Source organism: Pinus tabuliformis, chromosome 2_1 (genome assembly GCF_031772625.1).
Source record: "Pinus tabuliformis cultivar Carrire ecotype Pingquan chromosome 2_1, CPIR1, whole genome shotgun sequence".
Classification (NCBI taxonomy): domain Eukaryota; kingdom Viridiplantae; phylum Streptophyta; class Pinopsida; order Pinales; family Pinaceae; genus Pinus; species Pinus tabuliformis.
The window spans coordinates 460,622,422-460,638,954 of NC_142299.1; positions in this window are offsets into that span (position 1 = coordinate 460,622,422).

A 16,533-nucleotide genomic window follows, 5' to 3' on the forward strand; every position below is an offset into this window, starting at 1 on the left:
AACTCAGAGCTGAGATCAAATCTGACTACTTCCCATTAAAAAATAATAATCATAAGTCAAGAGTCATGCCAATAATGGCTACAAAAGAACAAAACAGAGCTGGCAGCTTGTAGTGCAGAATGTGCAAAAGTTTTTCCAAAAGTCCCCCTCGAAGGCTGAAGCCCTCACATTTATACACCACGAGGCCCTAGCTCGCCTCCTAAATCCATGGGACTTGGCTGACCAAACTGGGAGTGAACAGCTGCTTCCACAAAATCCGTTTGGCTACCTTCTAGATCTGGTTTTGGTGGCCTTTGGAGCTCGGAGTTGGGGGTGAAGATCTCGAGGGAGGCTATTTAATGCCATAGACAACCCCCCTACGAATCCTCAACCCAGCTTGGCTGTCTCCTAGCCCTTGTCTGCTTTGTTTTGCTCCACATGTGTCAAAAAAATCCTGAAATGAGCACGTGTTAGCCACCTAGGAATAGTGACTATCCTTATTCATACAAATGACATAAACATACTAAAAAATGATGCAGAAGTTATGAAAAATGAAGGATTGAGCAAAGGTAGTTAGGCCAAATGAGCCCAAAATGTTACCAAATTTGGGGCTCATCATCACCCCCTGCTAAAATGATTGCTCATCCCTGAGCAACTAATCCAGCTCCTCGTCCTTCATCACTTTCACTGCCACCCTCACATCCCAGGCTTCTGAAGTAGTATCCTCCTCACTGCCATGGAACCCAACCTTCCTTTCCACCTCTTCCCATTGCTTATGCTCTTCTTTCTCTGTGCTGCCTTCCATCAATCCCAAAAGCAAAGGTGGGCTTAGCTTGAGGCCCTTGGAGATTCTGTATGGACTTCTTGTAGAGGGGCACCCATACTAGAGCTTCCCTCATTCGATTTGGAGTGTGATATTCCCTGATTTTGAGGCTGTGGGACAAGGTGTTCCATCGGCGGGTGCAAGCATGAACACAATTGTCCCCTAATAATCGCTCCATATCCTCGAAATGTGCTATGGCCTGAGCTTGTTGATCCATGTATTTCAATAACGCCTGAGAGTCGGTTGCTAAGTGTTGGTGGGCTGATATCAATGCAGTGGGGTCCCCTGGCTCTACTCTAATCAGCAGTGGTTCATGTAACTCTCGGTTCATGACCTCTTTGACCTCTGCTGCTCTCTTTTCTTCATGGTTCAACCATGAGGAAAATGCCATCAACTGCATATCTCCCACGACTGTGTTGGGATCCCATGAAGTCACATTAGGAAGGGCCAAATTATGGAGATAGAACTCCGATAGCTTGGCCTTGTCCTCTGATGAACTGCTATTGCATAACTCTGTGAACTGCAGGGGGTCTTGGATTTGGGAGATACCCCTCTGTGCTAATGCATTAATTTGGAATTGCAGCCACTGGTCCTGTAGGTATAGGCCATAAGATTTGGCCGGTTGTCTACATTGTAGAGCATCCATGGCCCAACTGTCCATGCAGGCCAGTTGTGCCTCTTTTTGTTGCAACTGTTATTTGAGAGCCTGTATCTCGATTTGTGCTTGCAATTCCATTTCCTGTAGATGCTGGTTTAGTTCCCCAAGACCAACTTGCAGTCCTTCTTTGTCTTGAGGTTCTGCTGTAGTGTCCTCTGATGTTGTGCCCCTTTCTTTCCTCTGTTCCTGTAGCTGCAGTTTGAGTTTCTCATTCTCTTCCTGTAGGAATATCCGCTGGCAGTTTCCCACGTGTTTTGCCATAGCTAATTCTCTTCTTGCCTCCTTGAGTTGTTCCTCCAAGGGGCCTATATCTGCTACTCCTTTAGATTTAGCTATCCTCATCCATGTGTGGTTTCTCACTCTTTCTTCCTCCAACGCAAAGAAGAGCGGCACTGTGAATTTCTGTGGAATAATTTTTCCAGCCTCCAAAAAGTTATAATACGAGCTCAAGCTTGGCTGGGGACTAGGTTCTGGAATGTGCTCTACCTCTTCTTCCCTCTGTGGCTCTCCTCCATCTTCCCTTGGTGGTGATGTGGCTGCCTCTCCCTCCATTCTTTCGGTCTCCTTGAGCCTGGCCAATGTTTCCTGTAGAACGGCCTCAGCATCCTGTAGCGGGGTTTTTGAAGCCAACCTTTCCATTCTCTCCTTCCATGCAGTTGTCTTCAGGCTCCCTCGCTCATAAGTGACTAATATTTTTGAGGGGGACCTCTCCCTTGGCGAGGTAGGGGTGTCTTCTATGGTAATTGGGTCGCTGGATGGAGGTTGGGGCCTGCCTGTTTTGATTCTTACACTTCTCCTTGCTTTGAAATACAGAGGGGTCTCCCTCTTTCATTTTTCCTTTGGCTTGGGCGGGGTACTTAGGGTGGCCAGCACAGCTGCTGCCTCCCTAGCAAGGATTTCGACCGTCTTCCCCTTCGGTGTTCCTTTCTCAGGACTTCCTGTAGGAAGCCTTGTAGCGGCTGATTTCTGGCTTCCTGTAGAAGCCGTTTTTGATTTTCCTGTAGAAACAGGTGGCACAGTTTTAGCCTGCTTGGCTGAGGGTGCTTTGTCTTTTGACTTTGCTGAGGCTGCCTTAGAGGTGCCTTCACTGACGTGGACTTGTTCAGTCCTTCCCACCCTGCTCTGTAAACTTTTCTCCCTGGGTGTTAATGTGGGTTTGTCATCCTTTGTTTTGGCAACCTGGTGTTTCTCTTGTTTCCCCTTGTGTTCTTTCTTTGGTGCTTTGGCCATGGTTTCTTGGCCTTTTCCTTTCTTCTCTGCTTGAATTGGTTCCTTCTCCTCGCTGCTGGAGGAGGTGAGCTCCTTAGCCAAAATTTTGATGTCATCATCCTTAGTCAAGTTTCGAAAGGCTTCCCATGAGAGAGGGACGACGTATGTGTGGAGTGCATCCTCCACGAGGAGCTTAATGAGCCCATGATGGGCTACCTGGTCTGGCGTTCCCTCTCGTGACTTGGTTTCACATTCAGTCATGGACTGCAGGAGGAAGTAAGGAATACTCAACTTGTTTTCTGAGGGTAGGTCCATTTGGTGCCTAAGTTCTGTGAGCAGCCGAAAATGGTATCCATACACGATGCTGAATCGCCCCTCGCACGTGATATACTTCATAATTTGGAGGCTGACCTCACTCCAGAGCGGTTGTAGGCTGGCTCTTCGAACTCCGTTCTTGTCCTCTGAGAATTGCTCCTCCGGTAGAAAGAACTCCTTCTTAGCCTTCTGGCCCAGTTTTCTCTCCTCCTTATCCCACGGTACCCCCATCGGGAGATTAGTGACTCTGCTGATGAACTGTGGGGTGAGTCTGAGGTTCAAACCTCTGAAATTGACAACGGCCAGCGTTTTTGATTTTGGCTTCAAAGCTCGCAGGAATTCCTCTGCCACCTCGTCATCGTAACCTTGAAGCTTGTCGCAGAACGACATCCACCATGCACGAGAAAACAGGTCTACCACCTCAGGGTTTTCCCGTAGCTTCTTTGAGTCTGTCGGCTCTTTCCCAATGAACCCACCCGGCATGGTGAAAGCTTGTTGTGTTAGCCGGAGCTGGCTGGCGCGTATAAAAAATATGGACCTTTGGGATTTCCTTAGACAGAGCGCAGAATTACGCCTCTGTCATGCACATAGTTTGTGAATTCACGACTGTCTACAGGTGAGCCTTGACAGTGGCTCAATTATGAACCGAACCCTGTAGAAAACCCCGCATATACACTACGATGATAATTCTCATGCAGAAGTAAGACGACGCTTGCAAATTCATGCGCAGACTGTAATTTTACTTTTTTTAGGACGTCGACTTCGCCACCCTTCGAACCAATTGCATGGGAGGACTAGGTTCAGGCTTACCTCGTTCCAACTTGCCACCTTTGACGTGAATAGATTAATTTCCTCCGTAGCGGTGAGCTTCCTGTAGAAGTCGTGCACGGGTTCTGGAGAGCGCGTCAGTGGTTCTGGGCCTTCTGTGCAACCACCGGACGTTTGAACAGGCCGAGGACTCAGAGTAACAGTCTTCAGGAAATTTCGGATGCTTACTCGACTGCAAAGCGGTTGAGGATAAATGAGTGGAGTGCCATACGCGATCTAGCCGGTGGATTTGAATCCCTGCGGAACTCGTGGCGCGGGGGTGAGCTGTCCCTGTCGGACCATTGGATGACGTCACCTGTTATCATTCCACTGTAAGTCTGCCTGACCGCCGAATCATTCCCTTCATATCTACCACTGCCATTTCTGTTAGATCGCCGCTTCTCCCCGACTGGACGCTTCCCACGTGTCCATTTCCTGTCTTGTTTGACACAACCAACGCTTTCCGAATTGGACGAGACCATCAGACTGGTCGTGGTGGCCAGTTGAATGGCTACCCGACTGGCTGAACCCATTCATTTCCATACTCGCACACATTTTAGAGCATTGTTCATGTAATTTGACGAAAAAGGGTGAGGCACTTAGCGGCCGCGACGTTATTTTCATGCTTCAGGATGAGGGTGACGGATCTGCTTGCTGCTGCTTCATGCACAGGCACGGGAGTTCCTTCTTGTCGACTGCTGCTAGTTATGAGACCAGTTGCCTGGTTGCGGATGGTGCATGCGCCAGCTTTATGAGTTGCAGGTGCCTTCATGGTGTATTCTCTAGCCGGATCAACTGCTACAGGATTCCTGTAGGATATCCTGTAGCCGTTTCTCCTCCTAGGGTGCATGTCGAAACAATGGAATCACGGTCACGGTTGCAGGGTCCTCGGATTGCCTTGATAAGTAGCGCATTGGGCCTCTACATATTTTATTCCATTTGAGAATTGTTTCTGCTGAGAATCCAACGTTCTGATTTGACTGTGCAGGTATTTCCATTGTATGGCAGCAGGGGTGGTAGAAGGAGGCGACAGCAGTGGGTGATGGAGAAAAACATTGGTTGCATGCCTCCTTATTGGAATTCAGGCTTCAAATTCTTCCACACAGTCGGTCCTGGGCCGTCCAAAGATTCTACAGGAAGTTTCCTGTAGAAATACAGAACTTCCTGTAGAAAGTCCTGTAGCTTCCTGTAGAAGGCTAAACTGTGATCAAATCGTGCCCAGACCTTGGAAGAGGGGAGTGTTTCTGGAGGGAGTGCTGGTGAGGTCACCTGGTAGCATAGTAGGGACCCTTGTCCTTGAGTTGAGAGACCTCCTTTCTGCATGGAATACCTGCAACCTGCATGAATTGTCAAATCTTGAGCCTGTTTTCCTGTTTCTGCTTCCTTCTTTTCTGTTTTCTTTTTCTTTGTTTGTTTTTTTCTTTCTTCTTTTTTTTTTTTTTTTTTTTTAGAAGACAGCAGGGGCGCCTCAATGAGGTTTTCACCCCTACCATTTGCCTTGAGCACCTCAGAGAGGTTTTCACCCAAGGGTCTTTTTTATTCAAAAATTTTCAGAAAGACAGCAGGGGCGCCTCAATGAGGTTTTCACCCCTACCATCTGCCTTGGGAGCCTCAGAAAGGTTTTCACCCAAGGATCTTTATTTATTTTTTTTTTTTTTTTTTTTTTTATGTTCAGGGTATGCCCAAAACAGAGGCAGAACCCTTCTCTATGACCAGCACTGATTTTTCCACAGTTTTGATGAATTCTTGCCTCGAAAGAGGTTTCCTGTAGATCTTTAGTTGATGCCCATTGACGAGCATGGGGATGTCTTCCTCATCAATGGTCCGAACAAGAACAGACCCATTGTCATTACACTTCTCCACTGCATATGGTCCCAGCCATCTTGTTCTCAGCTTCCCCTTAAAATCCTTGTGTCTGGAATCGTACAACAGCGCCCAATCTCCCGGCTGGAATTGCTTGTCATTGAGGTGCTGGTCATGCCATACCTTCTTCTGAATTTGAACCACTTCTGAGTGGAGAAGGGCCTGCATTCGGTGCTCGTCTAACCCACTCAGCTGCAATAACCTTTCTTGTTGGGCATGGCTGAGATCTAGGTCCAGTTGAGCTGCCATCCTCAAGGTGTTGTATTCGAACTCAATTGACAGCAAAGCTCTCTTCCCATAGACCAGCTCATAAGGTGTGAAGCCGGTTGTGGTCTTCCAAGTGGTGTTGTAAGCCCAAGTGGCCTCAACCAGGTGATCTACCCAATCTTTTCTACTGCTGCTCACCACCTTAGTCAAGATCCCTTCTAATGCTCTATTGGTGACTTCCACCTGCCCATTTGCTTGAGGATGATAGGGGGTGGAAGTCCTATGCTTGATTTTGTGATGAGCGAGTAGGTCTTCAATTAAGTTGGAGGTGAACTGGCTTCCTTGATCGGTGACTAGCTCTCTTGGGTAGCCAAATTTGTAGAAGATGTTTTCTCTTAAAAACTCAGCCACCTTTTCTTCTGTCGCTGCTTTGATTGCCTTGGTTTCTGCCCACTTTGTCAGATAGTCTGTGCACACAATGATGTAAGACCTTTTCCTTGAAGGAGGATTGATAGGACCCACAAAATCCATACCCCACTTCTCAAATGGCTCAAGAGTCACTTGAGGTTGGAGAGGCATTTCGTCCCTTGGAGTCGGTTTCCCCATCCTTTGGCATCGGTCACATTGGCTGATATATCTTCTGACATCTTGATGAAGCGTGGGCCAATAGTAGCCTGCCTGTAGAATTTTGAAGGCAGTTCGTTTGGCTGCAAAATGTCCTCCAAAAGGCCCGTCATGATAGGTTAGGAGGATATCAAAGACTTCCTCCTCCCTTACACAATGCCTTAAGATCTGATCGGGGCCAAGCTTGAACAGGTTGCCCCCGATCCAAGTGAATGAGGCACTCTTCCTTACGATTCTGCTCTTCTCTCTTGAGGATAGGTGCGGAGGGAACTGTGCTGAGACAAGGTAGTTTGCTATATCAGCAAACCATGGAGAGAGTACTGAGATAGCAAACAGATGTTCATCTGGCATCTGGTCATCCACTGTTCCATCCTCACCTGCAGGTAAATCCAATCTAGACAAGAAGTCAGCAACAACATTTTCTTTACCTGGTTTGTCAATGATAGTCAAATCAAATTGCTGCAACAAAATTAACCATCTAATAATACGAGCATTTACATCTGGTTTATTCATTAAATATCTAATTGCAACATGATCAATATGTACAAATGTTTGATAGCCAGTGATGTAGTGTCGGAACTTGTTCAGGGCATGGACCACTACCAAGAATTCTTTCTCAGTTACAGTATAATTCAGTTCTGCCTTGGATAAGTTTTTGCTGACAAAGTATATGGTGTATGGAAGATTTTGTTCAACTTGTCCTAAGGCTGCCCCTATGGCTTTGTTCGAGGCATCAGTGTGGATGTGGAAAGGTAGGGCCCAATTTGGACCTCTCAAGATTGGGGCAGACACCAACTTATCCTTTAATTCATTCAGAGCCCTCTGACAATCGTCAGTCCATTTAAACTCAACATCTTTTGCTAAGAGGCCAAACAATGGCGAGGCTAGCTTGCTGAAGTCTTTAATGAATCTTCTATAATATCCTGCCAAGCCTAAGAAACTTCGAACATCTCTTACCTTCTGAGGGGGTGGAACCTTTTTGATGAGAGCAATTTTGTTAGGATCCACCTGTAACCCTTGGCGAGAAATGGTATGTCCTAGCACGGTCCCTTCAGTCATCAAGAATTCACATTTTTCAGGACTAAGGGACAGGTTCATCTCAATGCACTTGGTTAGGACTTTTCCCATATTGGACAATGCTTCCTGGAAGTTGGACCCATAAGGAGTGAAGTCATCCATATAGATCTCCACCGAATCATGGACCAGCTCAGAAAAGATGCTCAAGACGGCTCTCTGGAAGGTGGCAGGAGCGTTGCATAGCCCAAAGGGAAGAACTCGGTAAGCAAAGGTACCCCAAGGAAAAGTGAAGGTGGTCTTATCTTGGTCTTCCGGGCTGATTTGGATCTGATTATACCCGCTAAACCCATCTAGGAAAGAGAAAAACTTCTTTCCTGCCAGTCCATCCAACACTTGATCTATGAAGGGTAGAGGAAAGTGGTCTTTCTTGGTGGCTTTGTTCAATTCTCGGTAGTCCACACAGATTCTCCACTTCCCGTTTTTCTTGGTAACCAACACCAGAGGGGACACCCATTTGCTATCCGAGACGGGGTAAATGAATCCTGCATCCAACAGTTTTTGCAATTCTTCTTTGACAATGTCCTTAAGGGCTGGATTCATTCTCCTTTGGGGTTGCCTGACCGGTTTACAATCTTCTTTGATGTAGATGTGATGGGTACAGACCGAAGGATGGACTCCTTTCATCTCCTTATAGCTCCAAGCAAAAGAATCTAGATGACTGGCCAATAGACTACACAACGCCTTTTCCTGGGAAGGAGATAGGGAGGAGCTGATCTTTAACGTTCTCTCGGGGCCAAACTCCACATTTTTGACTCTGGGAGTGATTGGATTGGTCACACAAAGGTCCACTAAGGTGCGGGCTTGGGTATCCTCCACCAATTTCTCTAAGGAGAATGCACTGGGAGGTGGATTCTGAATCAAGGTCTCAATCAAATCATCCTCGGTTTGAGGACCTCCCCTGGAGGTTTCTAGGGTGCACAAGGGTGCAGAGTACACTTCATCCTCCTCTCCTTCTTCCAACCAAAGTGGTAAGTCATGCTCTAATAGGGGTTGGGAAGGAGGGTATAGGACTAGCTGCTTGGACATAGGACCATTTTTTATGGTAATGTTTCCTGCACGGCAGCTTATGTAAGCATCCGCAGTGGCTAACCAAGGCCTTCCCAAAATAAGGGGGTATCCAGTAAGCTTTGCCTTTGGTTGAAGAACCAAGAAGTTTGCAGGGTACTCCCAAGAGTCAACAGAGACCAAGACATCCTCCACAATCCCTTCGGGAGTCACGGTGGAGTGATCTGCTAGCTGCAGGACTGTCGAGGTCTTTCTTAAGGAACCCTGAAGGTTGAGTTTGAGCATGGTATCTCTGGTCATCACATTAATGGCAGCCCCTAAATCAATCAAAGTGTGGGGTATGATGGTGCCATTGATGTGGACATCAACTATAGGACTCCCAGGATCCAAATACTTTGGGCAGATTACTTGCCCCAACATAAGATCAGATAGTTGTCCTATGACATTGATGGTTGAGGCATCTCTTTTTCGCCTGCCTGGGTGTCTGAAACACTTTTCCTTAACCAGTTTGTTGTATATCGGTACATCTTTGATGGCCTGGAGAAGGGGTATTTTCACACACAACTGTTTGAGTTCTCCCAGAAGCTCATCCTCCTCTGGGTTGGGTTGTGTGGTTGCTGTTAGTCTCTCAGGAAAGGGTGGAATGGCTTTTGGTTCACTTTCCTGTTTATCTTCCTCGTCCTCTGGGGAAGGAGGTTGGCGATCCGGAAGAGTCTTGCCAGATAGCAGGTTGATCTCCTGGATCTCCACAGCATAGGTAGGGCATGATGTTTCCCCAGTATATACCTGTTGGGCCTGTCGGTTGTTGGGGTTTAGGTTCGGTTGAGTAGGCATTTGGGGTTGTCTTGGAGGAGCAGGAGGTAATGGTTGTGGTTGAGCTGGTGGTGGAGGCAAAATGGCAAGAGGAGTGTTGTACTGGGGCCTCCACCCTGGTTGAGGTGCATTCCACTGAGGCTGCGGCTGGACATGTGAGTGAAATGAATGAGTAGTGGGCTGAGTATGGTATTGAGGTGGGTAAGACCATGGAGGAGGCACAGACCAGGAAGGATGAGTAGGGGGACCCCAGGAAGGCATAGGAACAGATTGGTTGGGGCTATAATAAGCTTGGGATGTCCCTTGCATCCCCTGTTGGTAAGGTCTAGGTCCATGTGGCCTCCTTTGGTTGAGGAAGTAGAGAGGTTCAATGGGTGCCTCCATTCCTTGGTACATGGATTTAAGCCCAGGTAAGGTTGGGCATTGGTTTGTGGGGTGGTCCTCCTCACAAACGAAACATACCTCTACCGAATGTAATGGGCACTCGTTCTTAGGGTGCTTCCTTGTACACCTAGGGCAGAAGATAGCCAAAGCCCTCTCAGCTTCCTCTTTCTTCTGCTGGATTCAGAATGTATCAAGTTGCATGGCAATGGTCTGTCTCACCTCACTCTTGAGGTCCTCTAACTGATTTGCAAACTCATGTTTGGAGAAAGGAATACTAGCTGAGAGAGGGTTTCCTCTACCTCTTTTCCGCGCTGCCCTAGAGTGGTTTTTAAAGACAGTCTTTATATCCTCATAAGGTAGTTGGTAAATATCTCCTCCAGCTAGCATGTGAAGGGTATCTAAAAGGTCTTCAGGGACTCCTCGGAGCAGGACAAACTTGAGAGATTCAGGGTCAAGTGTGCACCTGGCCCGTTTATAGCTAAGTTGGAACCTTTCCTCGTAATCTTCTAAAGACTCGTCATTTCCCATGGTCATCCGAAAGATTTCTCCCTTGGCTTCCTTGGACCTACAGTAGTCCCAGTATCTGGTATTGAAAGCTTGCTGCATCTGAGCCCAAGTGGTGATACTGTTCCCAGGTAAGCCCATGAACCAGCGTAATGCTGCATCCTTGAGGGTAGAGGGAAAGAGTTTCAGTTTTTGCTCATCTTCGGTATAGTCATAGGTTCGACAAAGGACAGCAAACTCAAACAGGAAGGTATCAGGGTCTTCAGTAGTCAGTCCATGGAAGTGAGGTAAAGCGGAGGGGCTTATGTTTTTCATTTTCATGTCTCCATTGGTCTCTCGGATGGGAAGGCACCTTCTATTCTCTCATCTTCTCTTCTATTGTCAGCCATGGCTTCAGATGGAGTGTTCTCTAATTCTTCTTCTGTTATAGGATCTTCGTATATCCCAGGAGGCTCGCCTATAGGTTCTTCTGGATCACTGTCACCAAAGAAGAGAAAAGGGTGACTCAGTGAAGTGGTGGGGGTGTTGGGTAAGAATTTGCCTGTTTTATCTCGATTTCTACGAGGCATGAAATGGAAAGACTTTTGATTGCTTTTGTTTTTTTGGTACCTGCAAAACTAAAATAGATTGAACTACAACTAACTATCTTGCTGAAATGGAAATGCGGAATTGAAATGAAAGCATGAAAGGACTAATATAATTTGCTCAAATGAAATTGCAGGAATGAAATGCTAGGCTACGCTTGCGGAATTGAAATGCTAATCTACACTTGCAGAAATGAAATGGCGGAATTGAAATGCTAATCTACACTTGCAAAAATGAAATGGCGGAATTGAAATGCTAATCTATGAAAGCAGGAAATGTCTACATTACTTTTGCGGAAAGGAAATTGCAGAATGGAAATGAAATAAACTACTTAGCAGAAGGCGAGAGTAGGAAAATAGAAGAAAAGCAACAATCACCAATACTCTGACGCTTCCCCGGCAACAACGCCAAAAAAGGTGGTGAGCCCCAGTATTGTAGCAATAATGCTACAACTCCTGGAACTCCCTTCTTTAATTTTATCAACCCGGTAGTTCGTAACAAACTTGGAAGCGACGGTGTTGTATGCACAAGTACTAGCTCTTGCCGCAGCTGTCACTTGGTCAGCTGGCACAAGTCCGCTAGGGGCTTAAGCCAACTTCTATGAGCTCTTAGAAGAAGCTTTTTAACTGATGGATGAAAGCTAACTCAAAGGAAGCTAATCTACTTGCAGAAAGAAACTGAAAGCCAAAAAGAACCACAAACCCTAGCAAACCCTAATTCTACCAGCTAGTCCTACTGATGCAAAGATGAGAATGAAAACTACAGAGAGAGATGCCATTACTTCTATGAAGGTAAGATACATGTGTCTAGACTACCTCTACCTGAAGAAAACATCTTTTTGTATTTTTGAATAAGTTATTAGAATTATCATGCATGTGCTTTTAACTGGCTTTTTACTGTGCAGAGGTGGATCAAGGAGGAGAAATGATTGGAAGAGGTCGGGAAGGTTTAGGGAGGGTCTAAGGAGTCCCTAACACCCTTCCGAAGAGTTTCACAAAGTTTGGCTACCAAGAAACCTCATTTGTGAGCTTCTACAGTAAGTCTGCAGGGGTTCTACAAGATGTTTCAGGGATTTCTACAGGATGTTCAGAATTTCTACAGGATGTTCTAAGGTTGGATTTTGGATGATGGGTGAGTGAAAGAGGATGCATGAATGGATAGGGAGGTAGGGTAGGGGTCTGAAATAACTCGGTGACCAAGTGATGAAGTGATAAGAGGGTGTGGAAAGCTAGCTTGTCTTAAAGAGGGCTGAGGCAATGGAAGGGCAAGAAGGTAGGGTGACGTGGGCAAAAGAGTAGTTGTGAGACGAGGGATCTAACTTGGAGATGGAGCAGTTGGCCTGGACGAAGCTTAGATGGACGAGAGAGTGATGGAGATGCACCGCACAGTGTATACTTAACCAAATCAACCACGTCCTGCACACAATCAAAATATTAACTAGTCTATCCTAACTGTTAATGAAACCAATGAACATCAACGTTATTTCTAAAGAGAACCATGTACAGTACTGAAGCAAAGAAACATTCCAAGAGGTCTAAACGCCTGAATAACTCCTACAAATGAAAACATTGCACCAAAGATTGCATGGGTAAGCAAACTAGTGTTTTTGTTGGGTAGCATTGTCTGCAATTCCAGCCCCTAGGAAGAGGTGAAAATGAGAGTGCAGGCAACCCTTTTCTAGAGCTCTTATCAATTCTTATCTCATTACTTTATTCTAGATATCTGAAGCAACTCTATTTTTCAACAATGACCTACTTAACCACACAACGAAATCTAACTCAACAAACTGCGTTTCAAATGCATACAAGGAAAATCATAATGCTGAAAGGAAAGATATCAATACAAAGAAGGAGGCCCTAGGCTCTCAGGTTGGGCCCAACCCCGAGAGCTATGGCTCCTCTAGAAACTCAGAGCTGAGATCAAATCTAACTGCTTCCCATTAAAAAATAATAATCATAAGTCAAGAGTCATGCCAATAATGGCTACAAAAGAACAAAACAGAGCTGGCAGCTTGTAGTGCAGAATGTGCAAAAGTTTTTCCAAAAGTCCCCCTCGAAGGCTGAAGCCCTCACATTTATACACCACGAGGCCCTAGCTGGCCTCCTAAATCCATGGGACTTGGCTGACCAAACTGGGAGTGAACAGCTGCTTCCACAAAATCTGTTTGGCTGCCTTCTAGATCCGGTTTTGGTGGCCTTTGGAGCTCGGAGTTGGGGGTGAAGATCCCGAGGGAGGCTATTTAATGCCATAGAAAACCCCCCTACAAATCCTCAACCCAGCTTGGCTGTCTCCTAGCCCTTGTCTTCTTGGTTTTGCTCCACATGTGTCAAAAAAATCCTGAAATGAGCACGTGTTAGCCACCTAGGAATAGTGACTACCCTTATTCGTACAAATGACATAAACATACTAAAAAATGATGCAGAAGTTATGAAAAATGAAGGATTGAGCAAAGGTAGTTAGGCCAAATGAGCCCAAAATGTTACCAAATTTGGGGCTCATCAGCTATCTTAGAAACAAACAAACTAAAACCACTTTTGTTTTCCTTTATGAGAAGTAGATGAGAGTGGAATGAAGGACACCAACCTCAGTCTTGCGCTTGGTTCCTTGATCGGTTCCTCTTCCTTTTGACAGATCCTTGCCACTTCTCCTTCATCTACCCAGCTTCAAAGAGCACCTGTGGAATCAAAGCAGCATAATACTATCGAAGAACAAAGATCTACAATCATAAACAATATAGGACCAGATGTATATTGACCACACAAATGCATATATCATCAAACATACAAGAATGTGGAGGAAAATTTGAATAGCTTTATTAATAATCAAGAATAGCAAAGAGGATTACAACCAATTGTTCTAACCCAGCGTCATCCTCTAGCATGAAAGCCCTTCTTTCACCTCATGAAAAGCTTAGATCACCCAACACTATGATATTCCAACAAGAAACCAATAGCACTTCCTTACAAGATACAAAATTTCAGCCTCTGGATCTCTGGGACGAGGGATCCATATATAGATGATTGCAGGGGGGTGAGTTAGCTTCTAGGATTTGATTAGTGTCCTCTCTCTAATAATTCTTGATTCCAATTGGAGATTGATAATCTCTTACTCATCCCTAGGCGAATTCAGAGAGGCAAGTGTCGTAGGAGAAGTTTCTGGAAGATTCCATGATCATCCACCTCGCAAACTGTCTCTGCCATTTGTCCACTCTCACCCATCGCACCCCATAGAAGGGATTTTCAATATGCATCGCACCTCCCGTGTGCATTAGGTGGGATGCATCGTACTTTGACCATGGAGCAGGTGAGATGGTCCAGTTTTGACCAGTTCTGAGCAGTTTTTCATGGAGAACTTCTGGGAGATGATGTAATCAGATGACCTTGTTCTTTTAGGGTATGGAACAACACTTTTAGGGACTTAGGAGCCCTTGGTTTATGGACATTTTTGATTGGGGTTGCAGTGCCCAAAAATGTCTATAATAGTTGCCCCCTAAAGCATGAGGTCGTTAATCTTTGATGTCGGGTGAAATGCTTTATCATGAGGATCCAAAGTTTTTCGAGCTAGAAGGCGACCTGTAATAAGATACAATACAATACATTATCTTCATAATATTTTTCATGATCTAGCTGAGGCGGGTATTCCCGTGCTTAGCTTTATAAATTCATTTTCATGTACATAAGACAGACAACCGTCTGTGCGGGAGACTGATGATTCTAATAGAGTCATCATCCTTTGATTCGGATGATCATCTGTGCAGCAACAATGTACATTTGATGTCTTTATTTTCCTGAATATATCGCAGCCCAGATGGATGAAACTAGATCCGGGGTCTTCAAACTCATTCAATCTTTACTCGGAGTACAAGTTGATCCATGTGAAAGATGTTCTGGAGTCGAACATGGAAAGACATCGCCTGATTACCAGCCAATGATGTAAGCTGTTAACAAGCGCGAGAGGAATCACCGATAATGATGATGAACCTCAAGGTACTACAGTACAATTCACGTGGTGTGAATAAGGGACTTGGCGTCGAACACAACGCAAAATCTTTCGGTCGAAGGCCATTGATGTAAACTTGTCAACGGAAGTGAGAAACTTGCCATTGAGGCATGCAAGCTGCAAAGTATTGAAAGGGTTGTCCTTAAGTCGACTTCTTGGATAATGAGCTGATGTCGACAAGAAGCGACCAGCCGTAGGAGGGCCTTAATGAATCCCACATCTACGACACGGAATGGAGTATATGATTTTGGAGGTGAAAACGATCTGATGATACAGGGTTCAGGGTGGCGGTCATGAAAGAATGGAGCGTGAATGTATTGCAGCGGATGAGACACAGGTGAATTCTCTGAGCGACTTCTCTTGAACACATCGGTGACACTGACATGATGGATTGGTAGCATTAACCCAAAATGTGGATGGTGTTATGGACCAATGGTGATATGACCAGTGAACGGAACAACCCAACCTGACTCGGATGCGGAGTGAAAGTGTCATGTTCAAGAGCGACTTGCTACCAATAAAGTTTCTTCAAGTTTTCTTCCCAATTTTCCCCAGTCATTGCTGACCAGTACCTCTTTATTTTTGTCAAGCTTGAGGAGGATAATATATGCTTGTTCTATAATTTTCCCTTCGGGCAAACCCGTCGCTATATTTTAACGAGCCTAGCGACAATGAAACTCGTTCTTGTCTGTATGGACAAGTTTGTCGTTATTCGGTTTAAACGAGTTTAACGACAAAGATAACTCGATCCTTCTCAATTTTAGAGAGTCTGAAAAGGGACGTAAAGGAAACTCCAATAATCCTTTTTCGTCATGTAATCCCTTAAGTCCGAAAAAGTATAAAATAATACAAAAGGGATGAATTTTCGGTAATTTTAACGAGCCGAACAAAACAAGCGCTCGATATTTTTGTGTAATAATCCCTTAGGTCCAAAAATATTAAAATCTAGAGGAGGGATAGCACTTTCGGTCACTTTAACGAGCTGGAGAGGCCAATCGCTCGGCAATCTTTTCATATTTTACGAGTCAGTTGAAAAGAGCTTAAAGGAGACTCGTTTTTTGAGGAACGAGTGATAATTTCGAGTAGCAGCTGATTCCAGGTAAGGTTCGGAATTTTCCAATCACGGCAGTGTCACAAGGATGGCTAACAGGATCACTCTTTGCAGCTGTTCCTCAAAAGGGGTAAACAATCAAATGGAGGTGAATGATTGGCTAAAATAGAGTGGAGGTGATGATGAGAACACGACCAAGGCTCAAAAGCTGATGATAATGCATTCACAATGGTTATTTACCGGAAATTGGTTCATTTTTTAATGAGCTTAAACTCTGGGGGAACGTTTGCTCATTGCTTATGTTTAATTTTTAACGAGCTTGAACTCCACATAAAAACTGCTCGTGCCAGTTGTATAATAAGGATATCTCATCTAAGATGCCATTTTTTATGGAGCTTGCACCTTTCAAAGCTTTGCCCCGGATCCTTTCTTTATGCAAGTTAGGAACGACCAATCCTACGAGTTTAAAGGGTTGAGAAACTACAAACTAAGAAAATAAATGGTCGCTCTTCGCTTGCATGCAAAATGTTTTGCATGCCCCCAGGTATAGCGAAAAATTTCCAGGCTACCATATGAAAGCCCTCCATCCGCGTTGCAGACAAAACGCTTCCTTGGCGATGTCTACCGAAA